An 8,251-nucleotide genomic window follows, 5' to 3' on the forward strand; every position below is an offset into this window, starting at 1 on the left:
CTCACCTTTAAGGCACACTGTGATGGTAGTCAGAGGCCACAGAGAAACCACCCCAGAAAACCTCATGAAGAGGCTGGAATCTCCAAATTCAGCAGTGTCTGTGGTGATAGACAGGGCTCCTGGTCACACCCTTAGCCCAGGAAATGCAGAGCCCAGCTTCATTCCCAGACACTGTCCTGCATTTACACTGAATGAGGCACCAGTCCTGTGGGAAAAAGAGTATGCAGCCCAACAATTAAATCATGTCACATAATACACACCATGTGGGGGAAGGGAACAAGGGGCTGAACTATCCTTCCAAAGGCAGCCTTAGGTCTGGATTTGTCCAGCTTTTGAGAGTTTGACTTTGTAAACCTAATGTGTTCTTTCCATACTTTTTTTTTTAATGTTGCAATTTTATCTCCCTCATAGTTTTGTTGGTTTTTGTTCTCTCAGTGTCTCTGGCTCACTCGCTGCAGCTCTGCACATACCTCGGGTGAGTCAGGACAGTTTAGCTGGGGGAAGACAGCAGGGTGAACAACCCTCTGGCCAGACACACAAAGAACAGGATGGGAAAATCGGTTAAGCAATGATATGAAAAACATCAGCTGTAGCACACACTAGGGAGAAAGAGGGAAAATGCTTTTTCAGGAGAGGAGAGAAAGTGAGAGCAGGAGCACAGCTGAGGAAGGTGAGCCCGTGGAGTGATGAGGAGGTTGGAAATCCAATGTCACTGCACAGGCATTGTCTCCTGTGACCCTTTGCTCTCTGCTCTCCTGCAGTACAGAAGGTGAATGTCCTCCTGCCAGCCATGCAGAGCAGGGACACCTGGTGGCTTTTGTACCAGCCTTCATCCCATGGGACACCAGGGCCATCAAATCTCTGCTGCACAAAAGCTGCCCAAGACACACATTTATCACACACGAGAAAGAGAAAGAGCAGCAATGAGGAAGGAGTCCATCCAAGTCACARAAGTCTCTGTGACCAGGTGCAATATTCCCAGGAGACAAACACTTTTCCCTCAGTCACTGTGCTCCCAACCAGCTCCTCACAGACATGGCCATGTGTCTCCTCGTCTCACTGGGAAATGCATCCTTTGGTTTCCCATCTGGCGGTCACTTAGCGAAACTTTGGCCTCCCATAACACCTGAATTTACAGAGCCCCTACCCCAGCTCTTTGCCATCAACCCAAAACAYATTTTACAGTCCAGCTCCCTCCCAAAGGCAGCTCTGGGCTCTCTCCACCACAGCCCCCCCAGGGATGCACTAATCAGACAGKCCCATGAAAATGTCCATCCTGARCTCCTCATCCCTGGTGTCACCAACYCTGCTGCCAAGCCAGGCCCCAAATCACAGCTCCACAACTGCTTCAGCATTCCTTCACTTGGCTCCTCCTCCCCTTTGCTTTAATCCAGAAGCCCARTTGGCACTGCCAGGGTAGCCAGAGCCACTTCCACAGTGCTGACTCCCACTTGTTCCTGCCTTTTCACAAGGTTTCCCAGAGCATGGGAATGCCCTGCTGCCCCTGGGTTAGAATTTATTTACACAGACACTTTATCACCAAGGGCACACTTGAATGTGAGTTTGAGCTCGCAGGCTGATGTTGGATACAAATGGGRTCACAGGCACTCAGCTAAGCAGCTCTGCAGGAAAAGGCCATTGTAGGGAAGCTGGGGGTTGATGGAGACAAGGCTGTTGCTGAGCAAGAAAGCTGAGGGAAAGCAGAAAAACCCAGGAACAGCTTAAAAAGTAATAGTTTGTGGCCTGGCAGGGGGAGTGGCGGGCAGAATCCCACAACAGAGTATAGCACAGATCTCTGTGCTATAACCAGGAGATGCTGATGTACAAATGTCAAATTGTCAGTACATGTCTCTGGGGGTGTATTGGTATATATGCATGTACGTATGTATAATACATATATTAGACAAATATACATAAAATGCTATTTTGTACCTTGGTGAACAGGCACAATAAAAACAAAATAACCAACTAATTTAGTAACCCAGTGATTAGTGTAAAAGGGAAAGGAGRTCAATTCTGATTCTGTGTCTCCTGCTAAAGTTCCCAGCCAAATCATCCTCTTTTAATCACTATCAGCTTTGTTTTGACTTTCTTGTGACTTACTATGTTTATTTTGTGAAATACAGTTGTTTTATGCCCTTTTTTTCCCCCTGAGCAAATATATGCATTTCCTTGACATGAACTGATCCTGCAAATGTGTCCATTTATGCTTCACGTCACAACCACGAGTAAGCCCCCTGTAATTTGTATATCTGTATGTGCTTGGAGAATGAAGTTCAGTATGGCTTTATGTGTCCAGATTTCCTCTGCAGTAAGAGTGGAAGCCCAAGGACTGTAACTCCTGTAACCTGTGCAAAGAAGCTGAGTGGTTTAAGACTCCTGCTGTTCCCCAAACGTTTATTTCTGTCCCACTGGAGCGATATCCTCACAACAAAGCCACTCAACAGGAGAGTGCACCGCCCTTTGCCATCAGAGCTCTCAGCCCAGCAAAGCAGCACAAACCTCCCCWCAGCCCCAACTCTGAGCTGGGCCAGCCGAAATTGGGGTGAACATCCCACTCATCTCACTTAGGTGCTATGGACAAGAGGTTGCATTTGAGGAACAGAGGTGTTTTGAAATGTATTTTAAAATACAGTTTGTTTTGACCTATGTATATGGAACGTACTTATGGTGCTGATAAGAATAAAAATGCTATTGCTTTTTCTCACTGAGAAACTTTTGTCAGAATGAAGCTGGGGCAAGAAATGTATTCTCTTTCCTACAGTAAGGACTCGAGAAAGCTCCCCCAAAATATTTTGTGTATTTAACATTGAAAATACAGATGGCAGGGCTGAGCACTGGGAGCAGCAAATCCCTTAATGATGATGTGATCACAGGAGGAACCCGAGGAAGGTTTCAGAGAGCTGTGGGCAGAAAACCCACCTTGGTTTCTGGGTGCAGAGTGGAAGGTGATGATCCCCAGGGCTGCCAGAGGGATGAAGCTGGGCAGCTGGTGGTCAGCTGTCCGTGATGTTGGTCAGTGCTGACCCCCTCCAGTCAAAGGAGGGCAATTTGGGCTGGAAATGGAGRGCAGAGGAATTGGGTTTTGGGAAACACCAAGGAGCTGCCAAGTGACTCAGCAAAATGGGATCTCCAGAGCTGGATCAGGGTTTTCTGCTGACCACTGCAATGCACTCCCTAATACCAGACTAAACTCTGCCATGCCTTTCTGTGTATATTGATTTCCTTTATTTTTCCTTTTTACTAAAAAAAAAAAAAAAAAAAAAAAAAAAAAAAAAAAAAAAAAAGTCGTATATGAACAGCATAGAGCAAAATTTGACCATATGAAGCTGTGCTCTGGATGATGGCGGTCTCCTGCGGGCTCTGTAACTATTTTAGTCTCAAATTCGTGCTTGCAGCGGACTGAAGAGCCTGTTCTCACCTGGTATGGACAGACTCCCTCTGCTGGAAAATGCTTGTAAAGGTTACCGAATGTTCAGCGATGGTGATTGAAAAAAGCTTTTGAACAACGCATTTTGTAGCAAATGTGCAATTTTGATTTGCACCGTCCAAGGAATTTTAAAAACATTTTGACTCCTTYCTTAATCACTGGGAAGGAGCTAGGAGTTTTTAGCTTCAAAGTTCATCTCTGAATGTTCAAAGTTCATCGCCACGCCGCTTACACTAACCTTGTAATGCATTAATCCACTGAGTAAAGTTTTGATTTCTCTTTTCTTCTGTGTCTAGAATCAAGCCATGAATAGGTCCCCTCCGTAGTCCTAAAGTACTCCCTCTTCTTGACTTCTTCATCACTGATGACAGGAACTTGCTGCTGACTTCACAGAAGCACCAGGATATGACATGTGGAACAGGTTGATTTCTTTAGCAGCTACTTTTGAATATACTTTTAAAAGCAAGAGGAAAAAGATCACTTGCAAATGGGATTTTAATGCAAAAATTCCTGGTTTTTTCCCCAGGAATTTTGAGAGGTGGAGCTGATATACTCCCTTCAGAGACTAAGATCGCCAAATATTTACCGAACCATTGATCTTAAGGAAACAATAGTTACCATTTTTAGATGAAGTCCTCTTATCATCAGAATAACTTCAGCAAAAGCCAGGTCTCACACAGCTTTATTTTCCTAGAAGAATGCGTTATCCAGTGATTTCTACTTTTGCTTATTTGATACCAGACCAAAGAGTCTTGAGATAAGATTTGTGTTTTGAAGTACAGCTAACACAGCAGTTATGCCTCCTTCTCTCCCTCTGCTCCACCCCACCAATGTGCCTCAGATGCCATCTATAGAAAAAAACTCCAAAGGGAGGAGTACTTGGTACTTGGTGCCTTTCCTGAGGTTATCAATACAGGCAACAACTATACCATAAAATTTATCATCATAGAATCACAGAATGGAAGGGACCTTAAAAGATTGTCTCACTCCAAAGACTCTGCCATGGACAAAGAACATTCCAATAAACCGGGTTACTCAGGGCCTCATCCAGCCTTGAACACTTCCAGGGATGGGGAGTCCCTGACCTCTATGCCCTTGTGAAAAGTTCTTTTAGGTTTCTTGTAGGTCTCATTTAGGTACTGGCAGGGGCTCTAAGCTCTCCCCGGAGCCTTCTGTTCTCCAGGCTGAACAGATCCAAATTCTCAGCCTGTCATTACAGGGGAGGTGCTCCAGACCTGAGATCAGTTTAGTGGCTCATCTCTGGACTCATTCCAACACAGGTCGATGTCTTTCTCATGTTGGAGGCCCCAGAGCTGAACACAGAACATCAACAGCTGGGAATTAGGAGAGCTTATTGCTCCCTCTCTGACCTGCAGACATTGAAATACCCAGCTGCTTGCAGCTCCTTTGGAGCACTGTGCTCCCCTTTTCTGCCAGTACAGTTATTTAAAGATTGACACTGCTGGCTGCAGCAGCTTCAGTTGGTCCACATCATCACTTTTGGCCTTTCCTTCAGTGCAAAACTTTATTAAAAACCATTAAAGATAATACTGAGAGTTCTTTCCAGTAGCATCTGGCAATTCAGAATTACTGCAGCAGCTTCAACACACGGATGTATCACCTTTCAGTCACCAGCATTCAGGGTTTAGTCAAGATCTGTCCTTCCTCTATTCTCCATATTGCAAGGAACAGAAAATAAGGCCCTGAGGGTTTGCCATGGTCCCTCTTTGGGAAAGCTGTACATGCAGTGAAGTTCTGTGCTCCTGTCAGGCCCCAAGCCACCATGAGAAATGGAACATGGATCCAAACCTTCTTGCTTCAGCTTAAAAGAAATTTTTATCAGTCTTAAGCATTCTCAGCTCAGAATTACTTTGGATTAGGTAATCACATTGCAGTGAGTACCCTGAGAGAGTGATGGACATTATGGTTGATACCCACTGACCAGTTGAGACCTGGATTATCCTAATGTGGGAATCCTTTTGTTCTATGCAAAAGGCACTAAAGGAATGGAAGATCTGTTGTCTGAAGTGGCCTCACTTCAGCTGTGTAGAACAGGTTGTGTAGAACTTGGCACAATGGAGAAGGAATTGATGAATGCATATTTTGCATCCCAAATCCTGGGTTAAACGGTGATTGCCACTTCTGCACTCCTGTCAGGTGAGAACAGCCTAAAGTGACTTTGCTCTCCCTGAGGACTTTCTATTGCTGCTGGGACCACTGCAATGGTGCAAAGAAATGCCCTAATCATTCCTCTCTGCCAGGAATAAACTGGTCCTAATCTAAAATCACCGTGACTGCTTTCTAACAGACAAATTTCTCTGCATAGGAGTCCTCAGGGAGTGGACCCACTATATTTAAAATGCTCACAAGAAGCATTTAAGATGTATTTTGTGTATATAAGAAAAGCAGTATATCAACTGAAAGCCACTGCACAATGGTCCAGGAAGGGTTGCTTTGCAAAGGAACATTAGCATTCACCTCATATAATGGGATATGGCTGCAGACAACCATGTCCATGAATCCTTCTGCTCAGGCTTTTGAACAAAAAATGCTATTGTTTTGGTAATTCATTATCAGGAACAGGACTAGTTCTCTGGTCTGAGGACTCCCTGTAGGTTCCTCAACAGTTTTTGATGAAAACTCACAACAGTCACAAGTTGGTTGGTCTTCTCAATACACCAAAATCCTATCAGTTCAGAAATTGTATGAAATGAGGCATTTTGACAAACATACAAGAATGACAAAAATGCATCTTGTATGACAGAATATTGTTGCTCCTTGTATCACTTCTTTCTCTCATTTTATATTTGACCTCAGGAACAGGACACATGCGAGAGAAGTTTCCTTTTTCCGAAGAACTGTAGATGTTGAGCTGGGATTCAGAGGGTTCCTCCTAATAGGAGGAACAGCATCTGTCAAGCCAGTCTAAAACAATATTGAAAATTAAAATCCACATGCTACAAGCAATGTTTTCTATGATGAGTGGGTTTATTTTCACGTTCATTCTCACACAGTTACCTAAAGCTCCAGCACAACAACTGCATTCTTTTGGAAGTTTGTGTTGTTTCAGTGTTCAATCCTCGCATTGAATGACTAGATTTTGGCTCTAAAATCCCTCTGGAAATGGTTTTGGCAGAAGGCTATGATAAGTTTGAAGATGTGTGATTATGATTCATTGCTGTGTGAAAAATTACAGTTATCAGGCTTGATTATATCTTTATATGGTTTTACACTATTCACACGAACACTGAGTGCATTTAGAGCCAGGGCAGTGCTTACTCAAATACTGTTTTTTGTGCTAAAGAATAAAAAACTGCAGGTGAATATTTTTTTCATTTTTTTTATTTAGTGTTTTGTTCCTTTTTTTAAATGGATATTATATTCTTCTTCAGTTATACATTGTTATCTTCAGTTATTTTTACTTTCTTTATGCATTTAAATATTTCCTATTTTTTTTTCCTGAGAAAGGCTTGTTGAAAGCATGTACATAAATACAGCTGTTACATCATTTTACCTCTGTGGGGTATGGCATTTAATATGTCAATACATGATAAGTTAACAAGCACTCAGAATTTAATTCATCTTCCAAACCATGCTGCAATTAGACCATCCGTGAGAAGCAAGCATAAATATTTTGCTTTGGGAATACCCACCTGAAGATGAGGGTAACATCAACTGATGTTCTCAGCCCTCTCAGAAAACACTGGGGTATCATTCACTCTTGAAAGGCTTATATGTACCTACATCTTCCCTTCCCACAGTTAGCCTGAAGTGCTGGAAGACTCCACAGGGATGACCATTTTATCAGACCATGGTCTTCCATTTGTGATGCACAGCAAGTTTAATATATCCTTCATGGATCCCTGAATCACAGCAGTTTTTCTGCTTATTCCTTTCTGTGTCATGTTTTCAGTATTTCTTGTTAATGAGCATTTGGATTTTTTTCATCCCTTTGTCTTCACTTTCCACTGAAGACTGACCTCCTTCGTGTCCAAGGTTTGGACTCTGATACAGCTTGCAGCCACCCCACTCTTGAAAGGRCAGAAAAAGCAAACAGTGTTTGCTCAGAAATGGATTTGTACAAAACTGGCTGCAGCCAGCTCCATTGCTCTGGGAATTCAGGGTGGAAATCAAAGTAATGACCATTTTACGTATCAGTCATGACTGAACTAGTGACCTGCTGTGAGAATGAAAACCCTCTGGAGCCTTTCTGACTACTTATGTAGTAGCTCCACTTCCTGTGGAAACAGAAAGTATCAGACATGGCATTGCAATCAGATTCCTCTTTGGATGATTACCTTCCTTCCCAAATGCCTGATTCGTTATGGAATATTTGTTAATTTCTGTGGAAAATTATTTCATTTATTATGCAAGCTTCAGTCCTTCTGAGTAATACTATTGCCTCAGACTGGATGGGGCTGAGCTGGAAAGGGCTGCTGGTCTAATCAGGCATGATACAAAGCAAGAGAGAGTACTTTTGACTAAACAGAGGACATCGTGTGAAAGCTTCTGTTTTCAGAGTCACTTCRTGGGGCTGATGGGTYRGKTCAAAAGCAMATGAACACTTACAGACTCTCCCATYAGAGAGATGGGATTYGRTGGAACATGGGAGCTGYTGRCAGGCAGAGCTGCCYGGCAGCCTKGGGGGCAGTGAGGCTTCCCTGTGCTTTCATGGAGGTGCYAACCTGCAAATAAGAGCCAGCCACACATCACTGTCCTATTCTAGCTCTGTTTGCTGTTTGCTTTCCATCAGGTGAGGTGTGCAGCCAGCACGCTGGTCTGAAGAACACAAACAATGCTGAGGCCTGTTGAATTGACCTG

General features: G+C 43.5%; 1 protein-coding gene across 1 annotated transcript in view; it reads right to left on the reverse strand.

Moving 5' to 3' along the window:
• Positions 1-136, reverse strand: part of TMEM45A (transmembrane protein 45A) — a 24,042-nt gene extending 23,906 nt beyond the window's left edge. Inside the window, exon 1 of the mRNA XM_057364159.1 lies at positions 6-136. The gene's annotated coding sequence lies outside the window, so the exon portion shown is untranslated. The remainder of the gene's footprint in view (positions 1-5) is intronic.
• Between the last annotated feature and the right edge of the window lie 8,115 nt (positions 137-8,251).

Source organism: Malurus melanocephalus, unplaced genomic scaffold, assembly GCF_030028575.1.
Source record: "Malurus melanocephalus ecotype Western Australia unplaced genomic scaffold, MMel_1.1 scaffold_36, whole genome shotgun sequence".
Classification (NCBI taxonomy): Eukaryota; Metazoa; Chordata; class Aves; order Passeriformes; family Maluridae; genus Malurus; species Malurus melanocephalus.